Source organism: Hylobates moloch, unplaced genomic scaffold, assembly GCF_009828535.3.
Source record: "Hylobates moloch isolate HMO894 unplaced genomic scaffold, HMol_V3 SCAFFOLD_16, whole genome shotgun sequence".
NCBI lineage: Eukaryota > Metazoa > Chordata > Mammalia > Primates > Hylobatidae > Hylobates > Hylobates moloch.
In genome coordinates this window covers 53,945,694-53,968,015 of record NW_026652291.1, presented here as the reverse complement: position 1 = coordinate 53,968,015, position 22,322 = coordinate 53,945,694, and the positions used below count along the sequence as shown (strand labels likewise).

The 22,322-nt window shown below is 37.8% G+C and overlaps 1 protein-coding gene across 7 annotated transcripts in view; it reads left to right on the top strand.

The window, feature by feature from the left end:
• FRMD6 (FERM domain containing 6) overlaps positions 1 to 22,322 on the top strand; it is a 127,135-nt gene that overhangs the window by 2,781 nt on the left and 102,032 nt on the right. The window lies entirely within an intron of this gene.

Below are 22,322 nucleotides of genomic sequence, written 5' to 3'. Positions count from 1 at the left end.
AAAGATTAATTCAGTCCAGATGTAAAAATGTATGTGAATTTTAGATTTGGATGATCTCAACAAGTTTTCCCTTTTGTGGATGGGACTGCCTGGATCCCAGATGGCATTCACAAATTATCCCTTAGGTAGTTTTCTGAGTTGAGAATGAAATTTCTTGGGCTTTCCCTAAAATCATTTTAATATTAAGTCTTCTAAAGGATAGAAAGTTTTTTGCATTTGTACATTTTTGCATTTTTCTGTTCATTAATACAAACCTCATAAATGCCCTAGTTTGGTAGATGAAGCATATTTCTTTCATAAGTGGGAAAACAGGAGGTATTCAGTTTGTGTATCCTTATGGGTAAAGCATAGAAGCTTTGGCTTTCATTTTTGCAATTTCAACTTTCTTTTAAAGTAAAAAAAAAAAAAAAAAGTTTTAAGTGTGTTTACGATCCTCAATAGAATCCTACTGCAACACAGTTTGTGGTTTCAGGTATAGCAATTGGTCCTTGTTTGATGATCCTCTACCTCCTCCCCACCCCCAACGAGGAACAACAAACACAATTTATTAAAAAGTCAGTATGTTTTTAAACGTGTACTCCCAGTACTAGAGTTATAAAGGCTGTTTGTTGCACACATTAAAATTATGTATTTTTAGGAAGTCTTTGTATGATTATATCATTACACATTTTGGGAGTGTGTTTATGTTGTGATTGTGTATAAAACAATGGAGAGTTAGGACAGAGGAATGGGAAAGATTTAGCGAAGGAGTTTTATGAGTAGTGAAATTTCAGTTATAATGTATGTTCCCCAAAACCCAAACAGGAAAAATGTTATCGTTGGTCTCTGTGGTTAAACTTTGATACAGAGGGTAGTTGAAAGGGCTTTCTGAATTGCACATTATCCTGAGGAAGAGGCTTTGGGGGCCTTTAAAAATAAGTAGAAACAAGTTAAAGGAATAATTTGAGAGGAACGAGGAAGTAGAATACTGGACATTGAATTGCAGGGAAAACTTAAAGTTAGAAGGATAAGTATTTAAAACCAGGCTGAAGTAGAGAGAACTTACTGTTTAAAAGTGTAGATTAAAGAATAAGGTATTTTTAGCTGAGAAAAAAGGATTAGAATGATTAGAATTAAGGTGCCCTATAAGGTCTGTGTACAACTTGAAATAGGACTGCTAATTGATAGTTATCCTGGAAACTTTGCCTGTCTTCGTGTTGAATCACTAGTTTGGTGTTAAATAATATGCAGGGACTGGATGCTTATAACTGTATGCCGTACACTCCAAAAGCCACTTCCCATTTCAAAGACTGGAAACATTTTTTGTTTAAGTGCTAATGATTCTACAAATATTTAATTAGTCCCCCAACATTTGAGGAAACTACTAATGTCTACTTCCCATGCCGTGGGACCAGAGGGGGCTCTACAGCAGTAATGGCTGAAGTTATTGTGAAGTTTTAGGTAAAAACAAGCAATCTGTGCTTCTCATTACCTTATGCGATTTAGTGATGTAATGACGTCTGATACAAGTTTGTGTACGATCACTTTTTATATATATCAAATGGAACAGAGCAGTCATGCAGTATATGTACCATATTGATCAAAGATGAATTACAGAACACTGAGAAGGGGAAAGAAATCATTGATCTCTCAGCTGATTGTATTACTTCAAGTCACGAAGAGAAAAATGTGCTGAAACAAATTCACAGATGAACCAAATACAGTCCCAAGGAGAAGGCAGTGTTTTCCTGGAGCTTCCTTGGAGTTGTCTGTAGCATGCATTTTCTTTTCTTTTTTTTTTTTTTTTGAGACGGAGTCTTGCCCTGTCGCCCAGGCTGGAGTGCAATGGCCTGATCTCAGCTCACTGCAACCTCCACCTCCCGGGTTCAAACGATTCTCCTGCCTCAGCCTCCCGAGTAGCTGGGATTATAGGTGCCCGCCACCACACCCATCTAATTTTTGTATTTTTAGTAGAGATGGGGTTTCACCATGTTGGCCAGGCTGGTCTCAAACTCCTGACCTCGTGATCTGCCCGCCTCGGCCTCCCAAAGTGCTGAGATCACAGGCTTGAGCCACGGCGCCCGGCTAGCATAGCATTTTCTTGAATGTCTTTCCCCACCTGTATGGCCTTACTTAGCAGAGTTAAATTGATACATCAAGAAACTAGGTAGAGATTTGGTCATTATCCAGGTCATTGCATTAATGTGCTGATAATTGGGATAATTCTGATGAAAAATATCTATTTAGACTCTCAGTATTCCAAATGGATCCTCTTGGGGGTGTTTTCAGATGTTTTCCAAAAAGGGAAAACTTTGTACATGTTTTATACAACTTTGAGCAATAATGTTTTACTGGTATATGAAGACAGAGGGAAAAACAATATTTTATATTAATTTATAGCCACAGTTTCATGTGAGGGAGGAAATCATTTAAAAAAAGCAATTTCTTGATGCATATTTTAGGAAATATAATGAAGTTTCTCACAGCTTTTCAGATGATTTTTCTCTCTGATTGGGTTAAATGAAATGTAATTAATTTTCTCCCCACAGGTAGTAGCACTTGTGTGTACAGTTTCAGTAGATGACTTTTTTTTTTTTTGGTCCCTGTAGCTTTATTTCTTTGAACTTGTTACTGAATTATACACAACCAGACAAATGCACAGATCAGGAGTGTACAGCCCAAAATGATCACATCTGGGCAACTAGCATCCAAATCAAGAAACAGAACATTACCAGCCTCTCTTTACAGTCATCATCTTTGCCCCCGGGATAACCATTATGCTGACTTTTATTGTCATGGATTAGTTTTAAACTGTTCTTGGACTGCATTTAAATGCAATGAAATACACATTTTTTGGTCATCTTTAGCTCAGCATAATGTCATGTGATATATCCAAATCGATGTAGGTAGCAATAGGTCTTTTTCCTGTTATTTCTGTGAATGAATATGCCCAGTTTCTTTTTTTTTTTTTTTTTTTTTTTTTTTTTTTGAATATGCCCAGTTTCTTTATCCATTTTGTTGGTGGATATTTGGGATATTTGGATATTAGGACAGTACATGGTAGGTGACCTTTTGATGGCTCTCAAAAATGTTGAGCACTTCAGGGTTGAAAGCAGAGTATGGTCTTAAGATTAAAAGAAAAAAGGTAACGTTAGAGGTAAGATGTGAGAGGAAAAAAAGCAATCTTAAGAAAACTTTAAAGGTTCAACTCAGCCACTGTATCCTAAGGATATAGTTTGGAATATACCAACTAGATATCACCAGATTTCAACTGAGAATTGGTAAGAGGAAGGAGGCCTTAGGTGACATCTAGCCAGCCCCATCATTTTTCAAAGATGGAGGCACTGCGGCCTCAAGAGGTTGAATGATTCATACAAAGTCTCACAGCTGATGACAGCGCCAATAGTAGAAGCTGCTCTGACTCTCAATCTTGTCTCCTCTAGTGCCACATGCTTGTTGGAGAGAGAGAAGGCAAGATCAGGGCTGCCAGCTATAGCTGTGCAGGTTTTGCCATGCAAGGTGGGTCTGAAAACCAGCTCCCTACTATGTAGTCCAAGCAGTGGGTCCATCGAGGGGCTCACTGCCTGGAGGATGGGTGCCCTTTTCTGATTCATGCAAAGGTATTCTATGGCTCCGTTCAGATAGACTCAGATCTGCCCAGAGAAAATGGATCTGTAGCCCAGTGAGGCAGAATTTTTCTTCATTCAGCCTGCTGTACCTCTGCCCTCCATACAGAGCTCTGCTGGGGCTTGCCTTTTCCCTTTTCTCTCTCTCCCTCACTTCTAGGGCTTCCCGATGAGACTTTGGGTTATAAGTATCAAGTAGGAGATCTCTCGAGGTCCCTCTTGATTCACTTTTTTGTTGATCCATAAATGATCTGGGATGGACCCTAATTTCAAAGGACTGCTTTGTCAATATTTTCGGAATAACTCATCCTTAAGAAAATGTTTCAAAAATTCATTTTTTTGGACTCCTCCTGCCTTTATGCTTCTCCCTCTTTTCTCTCTTTTTGTGTCTTCCTTCCACCCCCATCCAGTTATCGTTTCTTAAAGATCCCTGGAAACATCCAGTCTTTGTCTACTGAGAGCAGCAGTGAAATACTGACACTAAAATCTGTGGCAATCTCCAGAAAGTACTTATTGTAAAACATAAGATTATGATTTCACTGAGAGATCTAACAGATAAAGTGCTTGCAAAGGAAAACTATTCATGTATACATTTTCTTTTATGTTTCGCTAAAGAATAAAGGACAGTTTTATCATTTGAGAAAAGACTCAGAGCTTCAGCTTAAGCTCATTAAAAAGGTGAAGAGAAGGTAAAATTAGAGAATTTTATAAATATGTGTGTAGTATTTATATATTCTACCCGAATAAGATACTGCTTATCACAGCAAAAATTTAGCGTATGTAATGTTAACAAATAAAAAATATGCTGACCATAGGGCCACAGCTCTGACAAGTTGCTCAGTGAAATTACTACAGAATAGAGTAATCCATATTGAAGACAGCATAGAAGAGGGATAGTAAAATATAATGATAGGAATGAGATCTTTGAGATCAGTCCCCTGGGGCCCAAATCCAGACTCCAGTATTCTCCCATGTTTAACCTTGGGGAAGTTTCTTAACTCTCTACACCTCTTTTTCCTCATCAGTAAAGTGGGAGATAATTATAATAGCTATCCCACAGGATTGTTCTTATTTTTAAGTGAAATGGTACGTGTAAAACAACTGGCATGGTCTTTGATATATAATAAACGTCTTACGTGATGTTAGCTATTGGTGCTTAAGACAAAAAGAAGTGATGTATAAAAGGACTTACAGTTTTATTGGAGGTTCCCAAGCCTTCACTTATAAGCATTTCATGAGATTTAACTTTGTTTTTTGATGGCATTAAGCAGGCAACAAAACCTAGTATTTCTCAGTTACAGATACTGGCAAGTCTGTGTTGCTGCAGTAGGAGCAGCTGGCGTGTCGCACTGATTACTAATTGATCGAGTTATTTTTCCTAATTCTCTTCTAATTTCCAGCCGTCTCAGTCCTTCAGCTTCTGTCTGCTAGATAATTGTTTCTTTCCATATGTCAAAAAAGCCAGCCTGCAGATTTTTAAAATTCTCCTCACGGTGACTGATGTTGTGCAAAGTTCTTTTAAAGTTAAAGAGTACCACTGAGTGGCCCATGTCTTTTGCTCATGTTCCCTGTATGGCTTCATGTGAGTACTTTTGAAGAAACCCATTATTATTGATATGAAGCAGTTCTTTATTCCCACCCCTTAACCATTGGCACAGTTTATATAATGTGGGTCAGAACCATTTGTGATTTTCTGTTATGAGGGCCAGAGTTTGAGATTTTAAACCATTCATTCAAAGAAACGTAAGAAAGACACAGTTAAGCACCTTAGAAAGATACATTTTCATCTAACTAGTCTAATTACAAGCTCAGCCAGAAAAGGTACAGGATCCTCTAGAAGAATCGTGCTGTATCATTCTGATCTGTTCATTAAAGGGTGGGGGACCTAGTCTGGATAACCCAGTTTCCTGTTGTGATTGTGCATGTAAAATCTTGAGCTTAGTAAACTTAGCACTTTAAAAATGTTCACAAGTCCGTCAAAAACCAGGTTTTATGTCTTTATGAAGTATTCAGGACTGTGCTGAATACTTTGTGCAATTTCTGCCAATGCGTTTCATGTCTAGTTGGAGGAACAAAATACATGTGTGTGAAAATATATTAGATGTTTCCAGATGAGTGTGAAGTTGAGCTTCGGTTTTAGGGTCCCAAATCAAGGATGGTCACATAGGATGTTCCCAGCCTTCCTGGGGCCACTGGATTTATATTGGATAGTGAAGTCAGGCCGAGATTTTTCTATCCTTCAAGCCCAAAGAAAAGGGGCTTTTCTAGGAGCAACAGAATGTTCAAGATCTGGTAAAAATCTTAAATATTAAAAGACAACTATGAAATTAATATTATTAAATGTTTAAATTCATGCATTCAATATAATGTATGCCTAGTATATGCCAGGCACTGGTCTAGGTCTGAGAAATGTCAGTGAATACAATAAAGAAAAAAAAAAAACTCGCCTTTGTGGACCTTATATTTTATTAGGAGGCAATCAGCATAAGAAAATAAGTGTTGTAGTATTTTGGAAGGTAATAAGCCTGATGGGAAAAAGAAAAAGTAGAGCAGGCTAAGGGACAGTAGGAGTGCTGGGGGAGGGAGGCAGGGACTTTGCGACTTGGAAGAGTATAGCCAAGGTAGGCCTCACTGAGAAGAGGGCTTGAAGGAGGAAGAGAGCCACACAGAGCTAGCTGGGGGAAAAGTGTTGCGCCAGAGAGACTAGTGAAGGCATCAGGCAGAAGCATGCCTGATGTGTTCCAGGAACAGGAAGAAGGCCACAGTGGTGGAGCATTGAGAGCAGGGAGAGAAGGAGCAGTAGATAAGGTTAGAGATGTTTGGAGAGCACATGTTTGGCTTATGTGGACCATATTCAGGACTTGACCGTTAGTGGCATGGGGAGCCAGCTTTTGTGTAGAGGAGTGAGATGATTTGATCTGCATTTTAATAGAATCACTGGTTGCTGTAGGAATCTGGAATTTAGGGAAGAGGTCTAGGTTGGAGATACAAATTTGGAAGTTGCCAACAGAATTTGGATGAGATCACTTGGGGAATGTGTGTAGTCAGAGAAAGAGGCTTATGGACCAAGCCTTGGGGCATATCAGTATTTACAGTTTGTAGAGAGAAGAAGAAATCACACACATAATCCAAGAAAGTGTTTTAAGCCAAAGTAATTATGCACATTTTTCCAACATAGTGAACCCAATTAAGTGTCTCCATTCCTTGAGTAACAATGTTATCACTAGAAGATATTGTTAACTCTATTGACCTACACAATGGAAGAATGAACTATGAGTTGTTTTTCTAATTGTGATGATGGTCTTAGGCTAAACCTGATGCTTCGTCTTTTAGAGGTTGTGTTGATAAGGAGGAATCAGTAAAAGAAAATTAAAAAGGAGCAAGCAGAGGATAGGAAGAAAATTAGAACAATGTCCCTGTAGTCAAAGAAAATATCTCCAGCAGAAGAGTGGATCAGTTAGCTCACATGTTGCTGAGAGATCAAGCAGGGTGAAGACTGAGAGTTGCTCATTGGATTTAGCAACCTGGGGAGTCATTGGTGATGATGACAAGAGCTGTGTCACTGGAGGAGTGGGGATGAAAACATCATTGGAGTGGGTTCAAAAGAATAAAAAATTTATGAAAGATAACTATTACTTGTAATTCAGTTTTGTATATTACAAATATTTAATATTGGATGTGGGTACATTTTAATATGCCTGGTAGGATGTGCAGTGGGACTTTGGAAATGGGAATGTTGGAGGCCATGCGTATCTTTAGCAGGCTTTGTCAGGGTTAGGGAGCCTTTGAGCTTTTCCTTAGTTATTATTGGAAGGGTAGGGCTCTAGTATATAGATTGTAGTTTGTATATTTTGAAATAGAGAAACAGGTCTATGCAGTTTTTTAGTTCTTTGTTAAATGTCTTTGGATGAGAATTATATCTTGAAAATACTCATACTTTGTTTAAAGACTTTTTCATTTCTAGTAAAGATGTGTTCTTTAATTCAACCTATTGATCCTTGTCTTAGATTTTTTTTGATACTAAAATGGAGTACCACACATAAGGTATTCTGTCCATAAAGAATGGAAGTTTACTATTGACATTCTTTACAGAACTAGAAAAAAACTATTTAAAAATTCATATGGGACCAAAAAAAAAAAAAGAGCTTGAATAGCCAAGGCAATCCTAAGCAAAAAGAACAAAGCTGGAGGCATCATGGTACCCAACTTCAAATTATTAGAGCCACAGTGACCAAAACAGCATGATACTGGTACAAAAACAGACACATAGAGCAGTGGAACAGAATAGAGAGCCCAGAAATAAGGCCACACACCTGTAGCTGTCTGATTTGCAACAAACCTGACAAAACAAGCAATGGGGAAAGAATTCCCTATGCATTGAATGGTCCTGGGATAATTGGCTAGCCATATACAGAAGATTGAAATTGGACTGCCTCCTTATACCATATACAAAAATTAACTCAAAATGGATTAAAAGCTTAAATGTAAAGCCCCAAAGTGTAAAAACCTTGGAAGACAACCTAGGCAATACTGCTCTGGACATAAAAATGAGCAAACATTTAATGATGAAGACACCAAAAATTGCAACAAAGGCAAAAATGGACAAATGGGATCTAATTAAACAGCAAAGGAAACTGTCAACAGAGTGAACAGACAACCTACAGAATGGAAGAAAATATTTGCAAACTATGTATCTGACAAAGGTCTAATATCTAGCATCTATAAGGAACTTAAATTTACTAGAAAAAATCCATTAAAATGTGGGCAAATAACATGAACAGACACTTGAAAAGAAGACATGCACGCAGCAAACAATCATATAAAAAAAGTTTGTCGTTGATATTGGAGAAAGCAAATCAAAACCACAGTGAGATACCATCTCACACCAGTCGGAATGGCTACTAAAATGTTAAAAAAATAACAGATGCTGGCAAGGTTGTGGAGGAAAAGGAATGCTTATACACTGTTTGTGGGAGTGTAAATTGGTTCAACCATTGTGGAAGACAGTGTGGTGATTCCTCAAAGACCTAAAAACAGAAATACAATTAGACTCAGCAATCCCTACTGGGTATATACCCAAAGGAATATAAATCATTCTATTATAAAGACGCATGCATGCGTTCATTGCAGCACTATCCACAATAGTAAAGACATAGAATCGAGCTAAATGCCTATCAGTGGTAGACTGGATAAAGAAAATGTGGTATATATATATCATGGAATACTATGCAGCCATAAAAAAGAATGTGATCATGTCCTTTGCAGAAACATGGATGGAGCTGGAGGCCATTATCCTCAGCAAACTAATGCAGAAACAGAAATACTGCATGGTCTCACTTATAAGTGGGAGCTTAATGATGAGGACACATGGACACATAGAGGGGACGTACACTGGGGCTTACCGGAAGATGGAGGTTGGGAGGAGGGAGAGAGGATCAGGAAAAATAGTTAATCAGTACTGGGCTTAATACCTGGGTGACAAAATAATCTGTACAGCAAACCCCCATGACACAAGTTTATCTATATAACAAACCTGTACTCATACCCTTGAATTTAAAATGAAAGTTAAATTTTAAAAAAAGGAAGTTCATTCAGCTTATGGTTTGGGGGCCCTGAAGTCCAAGAGCATGGCACCAGTATCTGGCTCAGGTCATCCCATGGTGGAATGCAGAAGCAAGGGCAAAACAGAAAGCACAAGGGGCTGGACTGGTTTTTATAACAACCCGCTCTTGTGATAACTACATTAATCCCCTCATGAGGACTTGACCCTCATGATTCAGTCACCTTTTGTTAGGCCCCACCTCCCAATGCTATTGCATTGGGGATTAAGTTTCCAACACATGAACTTTCGGGGGACACATTCAAACCATAGCAGTACTTTTTCATGAAAGATGAGACATGTGCTTTGAGTTGGCTTCTTTTTCAGCAATGGTGATAGGTTTGATCTGACTAGGCCACACAGTATAGTGCCCCATTGGCCTGGAGGCCGTCATTCACAGATTAGATGGCTCAGGTTAGTGAATCCCAAGAGCTAGAGCAAATTAATAAAAAAATTGCCTCGTTAAAATTTTAAATACCTTGTTGATGACTTTCATCATGAAGTGTTATTTCAAAGCATGTGATTAAGCAATTTTCATAGTTCTGTATTTTATAATTATACACCAAGAATTTTCTCTTCTGGGAACTACCTTTGAATTTTGCTGTCTGTAATACTATCATCAAAATGAATCAACAAGTGTCTGATACTAATTATCTTTTCTTTCTCTAAGCTTATTAAAATGCTAACACATAGGCCTTTAATGCATAAGTATTGTTTTTGGATAGTTAAAAGCTTAGAGTGATTGGTAGAATGAAAACTTTGTTACATATATTTTAGTTTGGTAATACCAAAATATAGTATTAGTCTTTAGAAAGTTGCTAATTTAGAAAATGCTGGAAAGGGCAAAGACTTTCCTTTGCAGTGGATTAGGACACAAGGTTTTTGAGAAGTGGAGCTCTGGTGATTATATGTGTGTTTCTAGTGGGTTGTGGTATATGCATATAATGTCGGCATTCTCTTAGGTACTGCTTTGCCCGCCCTGTTTTATTTGTATCACTTTGAATGTTTTTGTCAGCTGAAACTTGTAAGTTACTCTACAGTTAGTTAAGTTACAGTACAGTTAGTTAGAATGTAATTGGCTTGGAACAGAAATACACAAGGCCAATGTGAAATAATTTCACAGTGCTGAGGATTTTACATTGTAGATACTGGAGTATGCAGAGGTATAAAACTGAGCACGTTTTGAAATAAATGTTATGTCACTTGTCAGTGACTACAGAATAAAGTCCAGATCTCTTAGGGTGGAATTCATCATGCCAACCCAGAGTTGCAAGCCTGTGGCCCACCAACAAGTTTGGCTGCAGACATGTTTTGGCTTTTAACATAGTTATTTGCCAACATTTAAAAATAGAGAAATTTTACATTAAAAAATTGCATTTTATACCTTCTCATGAAAAATTTGAAGGCCTGGCAAGGTCTGTTGTAGCAACATAACAGCTTCCCCCTTTATACGGGGTGTGTGGTCTGTAGTCTCCCACAGTCCCTGGCAGAGACTCTCTTGTCCCTAACATTGGAACCAAGCTGCTGTAGGCATTTTTCATCCTGCAGGCTTCACTTCTTTGCTCCTGCCCTGGTAGGCATGTGAGTTTGCTGACCTTGTGTTTAGATACTTATTTTTTTCTCAAAGTTCCTTAAATCTAGCCAAATTCTTCTTCCCATTGTCCTGTCTAATGCATACACACTTCGTCTACCTCGTGTTTCTGCTTCTGGCTTCTCCTTCCGCTGCATCCGAGCTGCATGTTGCTTGTGTCACATCGTTGGAACTTAGCACATTTCTAGCTCCCCAGCTGTACTAGTTTCTTGAAGACAAAGATTATTTAATTTACTAACACCTAGCAAATTTATTTCAGATCTTCTAGGTTAACTATTTGCTATGGTTTGGCTGTGTCCCCACCCAAGGCTCATCTTGAATCTAACTCCAAGAATTCCCATGCGTTGTGGGAGGAACTTAGTGGGAGGTAATTGAATCATGGCAGTGTGTCTTTCCCGTGCTGTTCTCGTGATAATGAATAAGTCTCACAAGATCTAGTGGTTTTAAAAATGGGAGTCTCCCTGCACGAGCTCTCTTCTCTTGTCTGCCGCCATGTGAGTTGTGCCTTTCACCTTCTGCCATGATTGTGAGGCCTCACCAGCCACGTGGAACTGTAAGTCCAATAAACCTCTTCCTTTTGTAAATTACAGAGTCTCAGGTATGTCTTTATCAGCAGCATGAAAATGGACTAGTACTCTATTGTTAGATTTAGCTTCCAGTGGGTGGTAATCTATGATTATAGTGACACCTGTGGAAGAAGTAGAACGTAATCAAAATCTGATGTGAAATCTACTTCCTCAAATAGTGCTTTCTTAATTTACTGTGCCATTTCCTTTGTAGCTTTGCAGTAACATTTGTATAATCCATTTGAGTATGAATTGACTAAACACCTCATTTATTGCCATTTCCCTAGTTCTGTTACATAGATGGATGATGCTTCCAGATGAATGCGTCATTACTATGTGCCATTTTATTATTTTAGATATGCTTCTTCCTAATGACTAATACTGTTTTAAATGTCTTATCTTTTTATTCATTTGGTAAATAGTATGTCTACTGTGATACCTTCCCTTTTGAAGCTTTTACTTTTTAGCAGGAAAGGCAGATTTAAATAATGGAGTACATAATGATTTAATTTCAAAAAGTGTTACTAAGAAGTAGAGGTGCTGTGAGACTTTAGGGCAGTCTGATCTGGTCTAGGAGTGGGGACTGAAGTGGGAATTGCAACAGGACTGAATTCCGAATTCCTTAACTTTCTCATATGTATTCCATGGCAGTTTGTAAAGTAATTGAAATGTAAAAATTTAACCTTACAAACAAAAAGATAATTTTGTAACAAAATAATAGTTAAAACGTTTTTTCCCTGAGAACTTGGCTGTTGTCATTGCATTAGTGATAAACAAAATTATGATTTATAGCTCTAGAATTTATTGTTTGGTACCTGAGTTGAACTCTGTTTAAATAAGTAAACAAAGGACAAACGGGAAATTAGGCTAGAAATTTCAGATATTAGCCTGGCACAGTGGCTCACACCTGTATTCCCAACACCAGGAGGCTGAGGCAAGCGCATTGCTGGAGCCTTGAAGTTTGAGACCAGCTTGGGCAACATGATGAAACTCTGTCTCTACAAAAAATACAAAAGTTAGTTGGGTGTGGTGATGCGTGCCTGTGGTCCCAGCACTCTGGAGATTGAGGCGGGAGGATTGCTTGAGCCTGGAAGGTCAAGGCTGCAGTGAGCTGTGATCATGCCATTGCACTCCAGCCTGTCCAGCCTGGGTGACAGAGCAAGATCCTGTCTCAAAAAAAATCAGATATGAATAGCTTACAAAAACAACTTTTATTTTATGAAACTATAATTATTTCAAAGGTATTTGTAATGAGGAATTTTCTCATGGCTTTCAGAAATAGGATATAAAAAATAAACGTAGTAATCCCCCAACAGTTACTAGTGGATAGCACCTTTATTTAATACTTGCAAGCCCATAACTGAAAAATTAATACTTTATCGGTTGGAAGAATTAAGTAATATGGTATCTTGAAAAAAACTCGGCAGCAAATTTACTGACATGTGTGACCCAAAATATAGAGTGGAATTTTGTGTGGTTGCATATGTTTTATCACAACAATCAGAAATGTTTTATGTATTTTCTTCCAAAGAAAATAGAATTCTATACTTAACCCATCTAAATATAGTGGTAAAGTTAATTTTTTGCATAGTTTAGTGACACACTGAAACAAAGGTCAGCTGCAGTGGTGCCATTTCTGAAATCTCTTTTGAGGAACTCACGTTACTTATAATTATAGAAGGAGATTCAGAAAAATTGACATGTTTAAGGGTTTTACTTCAAAGAAACCCAAGATTTTCAAGTGTAATATTAAGGATATTTAAGGAAATTAAAATCAGGAACAGTTTTTAATAAATGTTATCTCATCTAGAATTTAAAATAAATTCTAATTAAAACTTAAAAATAAAATCTTTTAAAACTCAAATACTCATTTTCTGAACCCTCATTCATTTTAAATCTGTGAAAGAGGATGTTGAGAGCTAATGGTTTGTAACTGACTAAATTATTTGCTTCTACAGTCGCCTAGAGAAATGTAAAGAAAAATTTTCATGAAATACAAGTTGTAGAGTAAAAGCTAGCAGGGAAAGCTAATTGAAGTTATCTAACTTATAAAACAATATTTCCTTTAATTACTGCCTTACATATTCTTGAACTAGGCTCATGTTGCTGATGAGTAAATTTTCAGGAAATTTTTAATCAGTATATTATAGATACAGGGTCTAAATTAATTCACATCATCAGTCATTTGTTCAGGGCAGCTGTTACCCTGAAAAATACTCTATTAATTTATAGAACTGGTTAGGAGAGGGAAATGAAAGTAAAGGTGTTTTGAAATGATTACATATTATACATTTAAGGGTGAGATACTAAGGACAGTTGCTTGATTTACTCTTTAGAGCTTATTTATTTATTTATTGAGACAGAGTCTTACTTACTCCTTTACCCAGGCTGGAGTGCAGTTGCATAATTTCGGCTCACTGCAACCTCCTCCCCCTGGGTTCAAGTGATTCTCCTGCCTCAGCTTCTGAGTAGCTGGGATTACAGGCATGCACTACCATGCTCGTCTAATTTTTGTATTTTTAGTAGAGACAGAGTTTCGTCATGATGGCCAGGCTGGTCTTGAACCCCTGGCCTCAAGTGATCTGCCCGCCTTAGCCTCCCAAAGTGCTGGAATTACAGGTGTGAGCCACCGTGCCCAGCCCAGAACTTTGTAATCTTTAAATTAGAATGCAGAAGGCTGTGAAGCTCAAATGAAATAATGCTGGTGTTTTTGTTGTTTTGAGACTGAGTCTCCCTCTGTCACCCAGGCTAGAGTGCAGTGCCACAATCTTGGCCTCCCGGGCTCGAGTGATTCTCTTGCCTCAGCCTCCTGAGTAGCTGGGACTGCAGGCATGCACCACCACACCTGGCTAATTTTTGTATTTTTTAGCAGAGATGGGGTTTTACCATGTTGGCCAGGCTGGTCTCGAACTCCTGACCTCAAGTGGTCCACCCACTTCAGCCTCCCAAAGTGCTGGGATTACAGGCATAAGCCACCACGCCTGCCCAAAATCAGCTTTTTAAATGATGAATCATATACAATAATAAAATAAACAAAATTTTTTTTTTTTTTTTTTAATGAGGTGGAGTCTTGCTCTGTCACCTAGGCTGGAGTGCAGTGACGCAATCTCGGCTCACTGCAAGCTCCGCCTCCCAGGTTCACGCCATTCTTCTGCCTCAGCCTCGCCGAGTAGCTGGGACTACAGCACCCGCCACCACGCCTGGCTAATTTTTTGTATTTTTTTTAGTAGAGACGGGGTTTCACCGTGGTCTCGATCTCCTGACCTCGTGATCCGCCCGCCTCGGCCTCCCAAAGTGCTGGGATTACAAGCGTGAGCCACCGAGTGGATAATTTGATGAGTTTTGACAAATGTATATATCATCATGTAACCAGCACTGCGGTCAAGATTCAGAACATTTTTGTCAAGTCAAAAAGTTTCTTACAGCTCCTTTTTAGTGAGTCTCCTCCCCTGCCACTCTAGATGCTTTTGTATCTGGCATGTTTCACTTTAGCATGGTGTATTCATCCATTTTCTTGCACATATCAGTAGTTCCTCTTTATTGTTGGGTGGTATTCAGTTGTCACAATTTGTTTATTCATTTACCTGTTAGTGGATATTTGGATTGTTTCTAGTTTGGAGCTATTATGAATGAAGTTACTATAAGCATTTATGTATTATATAAGTCTTGGGGGACATAACTTTTCATTTCTGAGTTGTATGGTAAGTGAATGTTTATAAAAAACTGTCAAATCCATTTTCAAAGTGGCTGTATCATTTAACATTCCCACCAGCCATGTCTGAGAGTTCTAGTTGCTCTGAGAGTTCTAGTTGCTCCAGATTCTCACTAAGATTTGGTATTGTCAGTGTTTCTAACTTTAGCCATTCTAGCAGGTGTGTAGTGGTATCTGGCTTCGATTTTTATTTGCATTTTCCTAATGACTAATAATGTTGAGTATCATTTCAAGTGCTTATTTGCTATTTGTATATCTTTGGTGAAGTGACTGTTTAACTTTTTTGGCCATATTTTTAAGAGTTGCATTGTTCTTGAGTTGTAATATTTATATATTTTTGGATTTAAATCTTTAATCAGATATGGTTTTTATTTTTCCAAATATGTTTTGAAAATGTATTTTCTGTTATAGTGATTTCTTTGTCATTTTTTAAGTGACTTTCAAAGGGCAAAATTAAAAAGCAAAATTTTTGTGGTTCATGTTTTTAATGCCCTAAGAAAACCAGGGCAACAAAGATCTTCCTCTGTAAGTTTTCTATGACTTTGAGTTTTAGCTTTTCAATTTGGGCCTGTAGTTCATTTCAAAGTAATTTCTGTATAAGGGCTAAAGTAGATTGGAATCAGATTGTGGATTTTTACCGAAACAAAAAAGTCCCTGGGATTTTTAAAAACTTTATTTTGAGGTAATTTAATTTTTTTAGAGACAAGTCTCACTCTGTTGCCAAGACTAGAGTGCAGTGGCATGATCATGGCTCACTGCAGCCTTGACCTCCTGGGCTCAAGCAGTCCTCTGCCTCAGCCTCCCAAGTAGCTGGGACCACAGGCATTTACCACCACAAATAGCTAATTTTTTATTTTTTATTTTTTTTTGTGGAGATGGAGGTCTCACTATGTTGCCCAGGCTGGCCTCAAGTGCTCCTCCCACCTTAGTCTCCCAGAGTGCTGAGATTAAAGGCATGAGCCACCGCACCTGGGCCTGAAATAATTTTAGACTCACAAGAAGTTGCAAAAATAGTGTAAAGAGTCTCCCAATGATAATCAACTGTAGTCTGTTTTCAAAACCAGGAAATTGACATTGGCACAGTACTATTAACTAGCCTTGGATTTCTTCAGTTTTTATGTGTACTCATGTTTAACACTAATTGAACTTTGGTTGTAGTTGCATTGAATATATAGATTAGTTATGGGAGAATTGATATCTTAACAATATTGAGTCTTCCTATTAATGTACATTTTTATATATTTAGTTAGGTCTTTTTTTTTTTTTTTTTAAGATAGAGTCTCACTCTGTCACCTAGGCTGGAGTGCAGTAGCGCAATCTCGGCTCACTGCAACCTCCACTTCCTGGGTTCAAGTGATTCTCCTGCCTCACTCTCCTGAGTAGCTGGGATTGCAGGCACACACCACCACTCCCGGCTAGTTTTTTGTATTTTTAGTAGAGATGGGGTTTCGTCATGTTGGCCAGGTTGGTCTCGAACTCCTGACCTCAGGTGATCCACCTGCCTTGGCCTCCCAAAGTGGTGGGATTACAGGCGTGAGCCACCACTCCCGGTGGTTTGTATGTTTTATCATGAACATATGTTAAATTTTATCAGCTGTTTTTCTGCATCTATTGAAATGATCATATAATTTCATTTTTTCATCTGTTATGGTGAGTAACATTGATTTTTGAATATCAAACCAATCTTGCATTCCTGGGATAAACCCAAGGTGGTCATGATATGTTATCCTTTTGGTATATATTGCTGAATTCAGTATACCAGATTTTGTTAGGAATCTCGTGTCTATGTTCATGAGGGATATTGGTTATTTAAAAAATTTTCTTATAATGTCACTTAGTTTGGGAAATGATGGCCTCATAGAAGGAGTTGGGAAATATTCCCCTTTCTTTGATTTTCTGGAAAAGCTTGTGTAGAATTGGTATTGATTTTTTATTTGAACATTGATAGAGTTTACCAGTGATGCCATCTGAGCCTAGAATTTTCTTTGTCATAAAATTTTTAACTAAAAATTCAATTCATTTAATAACTGAGGGATCTTCAGAAAGTTCACAGCAAATGCATATTATGTATGGATTTCAGAATGGTTTTGCACTGAAATAAACTCAAATACTAACATGTTATAAGATACCTGAATAGGATCTAGTTTGAGGCACTAAAAAAGGGTAAGACAGCAGTTTGAAAAGAACCCTTCTCAGAGCAACATGAATTCTGCTGAAATTGAGGCAAGAGTAAACATCAAATTTATGGTGAAGCTTGGGGGAAGGATGGTGAAATCATTGGTGCTTTACAAGAAGTTTATGGGGACAGTGCCCTAGAGAAATCAGCAGTTGGTGGATAACTTACTCGTTTTAAGAAGAGACTAGCAAATGTTCAAGATGAAGCCTGCAGGGGCAGACCATTCACATCAGTTTGTGAGGAAAAAAATTCATCTTGTTCTTGCCCTAATTTAAGAAGACCAACATTTAACAGCAGAAACAATAGCCAACACTGTAGAATCTCAATTAATTCAGCTTACACAATTGGAACTGAAAAATTTAAGTCGAGCAAACTTTCCACTAGATGGGTGGCAAAACCATTGTACCCAAATCAGCTACAGACAAGAGCAGAACATTCATTGGAAGTTTTAAAGAAATGGGATTAAGATCCTGAAGCATTTCTTCAAAGAACTGTAACAAGAGATGAAACATGGCTTTACCAGTATGATCCTGAAGACAAAGCACTTTCAAAGCAGTGGCTACCAAGAGGTGGAAGTGGTCCAGTCAAAGCAAAGACCAGGGCAACAGTTTTTTGGGATATTCAAGGCATTTTGCTTGTTGACTGTCTGGAGAGCCAAAGAATTGTAACATCTGCTTATTATGAGAGTCTTTTGAGAAAGTTAGTCAAATCTTTAGCAGAAAAATGCCTGGGAAAGCTTCTCTGGAGAGTTTTTCTCCACCACAACAATGCTCCTGCTCAATACCTCTCTTCACACAAGGACAATTTTGGGAGAGTTTTGATGGGAAATCTTAGGCATTCACCCTACATTCCTGATTTGGCTCCTTCTAATTTCTTTTTGTTTCCTAATCTTAAAAATCTTCAAAGAGCACCCATTTTTCTTCAGTTAAAAATGTAAAAAGACCGCACTGACATGGTTAAATTCCCAGGACCCTCAGTTCTTTAGGATGCACTAAGTGGCTGGTATTATTACTTATAAAAATATCTTGACCTTTTAGAGCTTAGGTTGAGAAATAAAGCTTATATTCTTTATTTCTATCTTTTAGTTCCATTTTTTCCATGAATTTTTTGAAGTCCCCTCATATAGGGCTATTCAGGTTATCTATTTCGTCTTCAATGAGCTTTGGAAGTTTGTCTTTTAACAGATTTGTCCATTTTACCTATGTTTTTGAATTTATTAATGTAAAATTATTCATAATAGTCATTATTGGGTGCTGGATTTTGACAGTTTGGGCTGGGCTTCATTCTAGAAGAATGAATGAACCCATTCATTGGGTTCCATTTTTCACAGAGGATAAGTGTAGATAAGTTACTTGGGCATTAAAGAGTTTGGACCTTATTCTAGCATGTGAGTTACTTGGGCTTTAAGAAGTCTGGACTTTATTCACCATGTAGGTAAGTTACTTGGGCCCAGTTTGATCCTTTTGAGGCTTGCTTTTACCCTTCTTTAGAGTTGGTTCAGGGCAGCCTTCAGACTGAAGCTTTACTTGGCCTACGGAGGTGATATCCTTCACACTAACCTATCTGATGCCATAAATATTACAGGGTTTCTCCTCTGGCTAGTGGGAATGAGAACTGTGCCCAGCTCTATGTGAGCTATAGGAATTGTTTGACCTATTGCTTGTCGAAGATTCTTTCCTCTGCCCTGTGGAGTTTTTTTTGCACATCAGCACAGATCAATAGTTAGCCAATTATCAGGAGAACCTCTCTGAAGATCTTTGGACCTCTCCCTGGGTTCCCCTACTTCCTCTTTGGGATTCTGTGCTGCCCCCCAAATTCTAGCTGCCTCCGCCTCCCAAACTTTTCTCTTTATCTTCTCAATTCAGGGAATCTTCTCAGTTCTTTTTGGATTCCTTTCCTCACTGTGGACCAAAACTGCCTCCAGTCATTAAGTTTGGGCAATCATTAGGCTCACGTAGTTTGTTTTCCTTCAGTGTCTAAAAACCATTTGATGCGTTTTATCCACTTTTCTAGTTGTTTATGGCAGAGGACAATTCCTGCAGTAATTAATATTTGATGGCCAAGAACTGAAAGTTCCTGGATGTAACAGGTTATTTTTCAAAATTCCCCAAAACTGGAAGAAATGCATTGAAAAATGTGGAGGGGAAAAAAAGTTCAGAGGCGTTTTTTTGCATAATTATGTGTGGAATCTGGTGCTTTTTATACTGATTCTGAGGAATGGTCCTTGGGAGTAATCACTTGACAGTGGAAGTTTGTAGATTGTCTAGAGTTTGTGGTGCATGTGACAAGTTAAGAGTCTGAAAGGAAGTATTTCTTTTTTATTATCAGAATCTTTGCTTTTAATGACTTTATTCACTAAAGTGGATAACTTAGATCTCAGCTATGGTTTTCAGTTATTATACATGGAAGCTTAGGAGACATCATGACTTTTACTCTTGGAGAAAGTAATTTCCAAATCCTAGACAGATGACTTTCAATTGGAAGATGCTTTTGAAAGAAAGACTCATTAGAGGGAGTTTCAGGATTTTGTCTCCTGGTTATTGAAACTTGTACTGAAGGTAAAAAGCCAATAGATTTACAACTTTGCAAATCTTATATCTGAAAAAAAGAATCCAACTTTTCCTAGAAAGCCCACTATGAGGAGCAACACCATGTTTTCTTAATTCATTCTTCCAAACGTGAAAATCGTGAAGGAATATAGGCACTCCTCTCAGTGAGTGCTTTTTAAATATTTGAATGATTTTGCCTGTGAGTCGGAGATAAGGTGATTCCAAGGCAATTAATTGTAGGCGATATATAGTCTTTTCTAGGGTAGGATTGTGGGAGTAAGAGGCAACAATGAGCCACTGGTGTTGAGCAGTGGTCCTGCCATGCCTGCTGACTTGGAATAGTCTGCTCCTTGGGTTTCTCCAGGATAAATGTTTATGGGTCAGTCTCAGTACTTCTGCCTTTCCAGTATGATTACAGCCATATGAAAAAGCAGTGCTGAGCAGAGGTAGGGTGGTTTCTTGTTTTTGTTTGTTTGATTGATTTGGGGTTTTCTTTTTTAACTCTAACCTTCAAGGTTGAGGTATGGTTCCATTTTTCATAGAAGATTAACCCTGTTTGTGTAGGGTAAGGTGTAATTCTGGTTTCCTCCCCCCACACCCTTTAAAAAGCATACTGTAAGTCTCTCTCAAAGCATCAGAGGATGATTACTGTGAGAAGGAATGTTCTCTTTTAAACAACCAGATGATCTAGTAAATAGGTAGGTCAAATGGAGGTGACTGGACTGGGCTCTTCAGTGACTCATTCCTGGATTTTGTTGACTTCACACACCAGAGAGACCAGAGAGGTTCACTGTTAAGTGGCTTTATTTCTGTTTCTTTTAGAATAGATAGATAATAATTGAATTGACCTTGGTTTGTATATTACTTCAAAACTCTAGTTGAGAAGAGTTACAGAAATAATGCCTGTGAATTGGCATATGGGAAATAGAATGTTGCTAGATAGGTAAGTACCACTGAAAATGAGATTCCACACGTGGTGTAACTGGCAGATTCATGGTAGTTATCTTCTAGAAGTAAGCTAAGAGAATGAAACACTGGGTGACAGTAGAAGAGGCCGGCTTCTGATTGAAGATTCCCCTGGGAGAAGCATGACGGATACAGCTATCCCTAGCTCCCAGTTATGTTCTGACAGCTACCTTAGCAGTCTTGGATCCATGTTTCTCTGGAATAACAGAAGGCATCTTGGTCTCCTTAGAGCACATTGGCTAAAGATTTGATGACTCCACAGGGGAACTGTAGATCTCTGATTAATGGAAGGCTTTGTTAGGATAGAAGTGTCTTTTAATGTGTTGGAGACAGAATCTGTACATGAAAATGACAATGGTAAATATGTTGTGAAACTATAATAAAGCCATATATAAAAGAAACATTTTTATCATTTCTCTTAAGGGCTTTTAAAACTGTATGTTTTGTCTTTTTAAGTTTATTTAGCAACTTGTCTCCAGCTTGTGTAATCACTGCAAAATCCCCCAAGGGGGTGTTAAATAAGGACTTTTGTAGCAGTAGAAAGTCTTGTTCGATTGTCCAGATAAATTTTTTAATTTGAAGTCTGTAGATTGTGCTTTTGATCTTCTTTGCTTTAAAGAGTACCTGGCCTTGGAGCCTCACTTTGCATTATTCTGCACATGTACTCTGTGTGTGTGTGTGTGTGTGTGTGTGTGTGTGTGTGTGTGTGTGTGTGTGTGTCTGTGGGTTTCCCCACAGCAAATGCTGCTGCTTTGAGTGTGTCTGAGTAACAACATAATCTAAGCCCCATAATTTATGTAGGGTAAAAATTAAATCTAGAATCTCAAAAGTCCTTTTCTGGCTTCATAAAATTTTTCACATATAACGAAAGGTATCAAGATAAAAGACAGGTTTTATTAGCATTTGGGTATGTTTAATTTAGTAAATTATTTTAGCATGTTTCTTAACTTTCTATTTAAAAATATAAAATATTGAACTTTCTGAAAATATACTAGATTAAGCTAAATTGTTTTTTACCCATGGGAGTTTTGGAATATAATTTAGGAAGAAAAATCCCATTAAGGAAAAGCACACCAGGGTCCTACAACTGACTCTAATCTTGGCCAGCACATTCTCTCAAAGTACCAGTTTCTTAACCTATAAACTTAAAAGGTTGGATGAAGTTGTCTCTAAAATCTGTTACAGTGATAAATTTTTCATTTGATTGCACTTTGCTACATTTGTTTCCAGTTAGGAATAGATAGAAACTCAGAAATTATTTTATACCTGTCACTAGATTATAAAAATTACAAGAATTCATTAACAATACTAGGAGCTCTAAGGCTTTTCTTAGTTTCAGATCCCTGAAAACAAATCGTGTAGTAAGTGAAATAACATTTTTTAAGTACTTGGTACATGGTAATTACATGGTAGTTAAACTCTGCATAGGATCCCCAATAGATTCATCCTATGTGAAATGTAGCAGGCAGTTACAGCAGCATTTCATACTTGTCCTGCCTTATGTATCTTTTTAAAATTTAATTATCAGTATGTGATTATTCACAACATTTTCAACCTC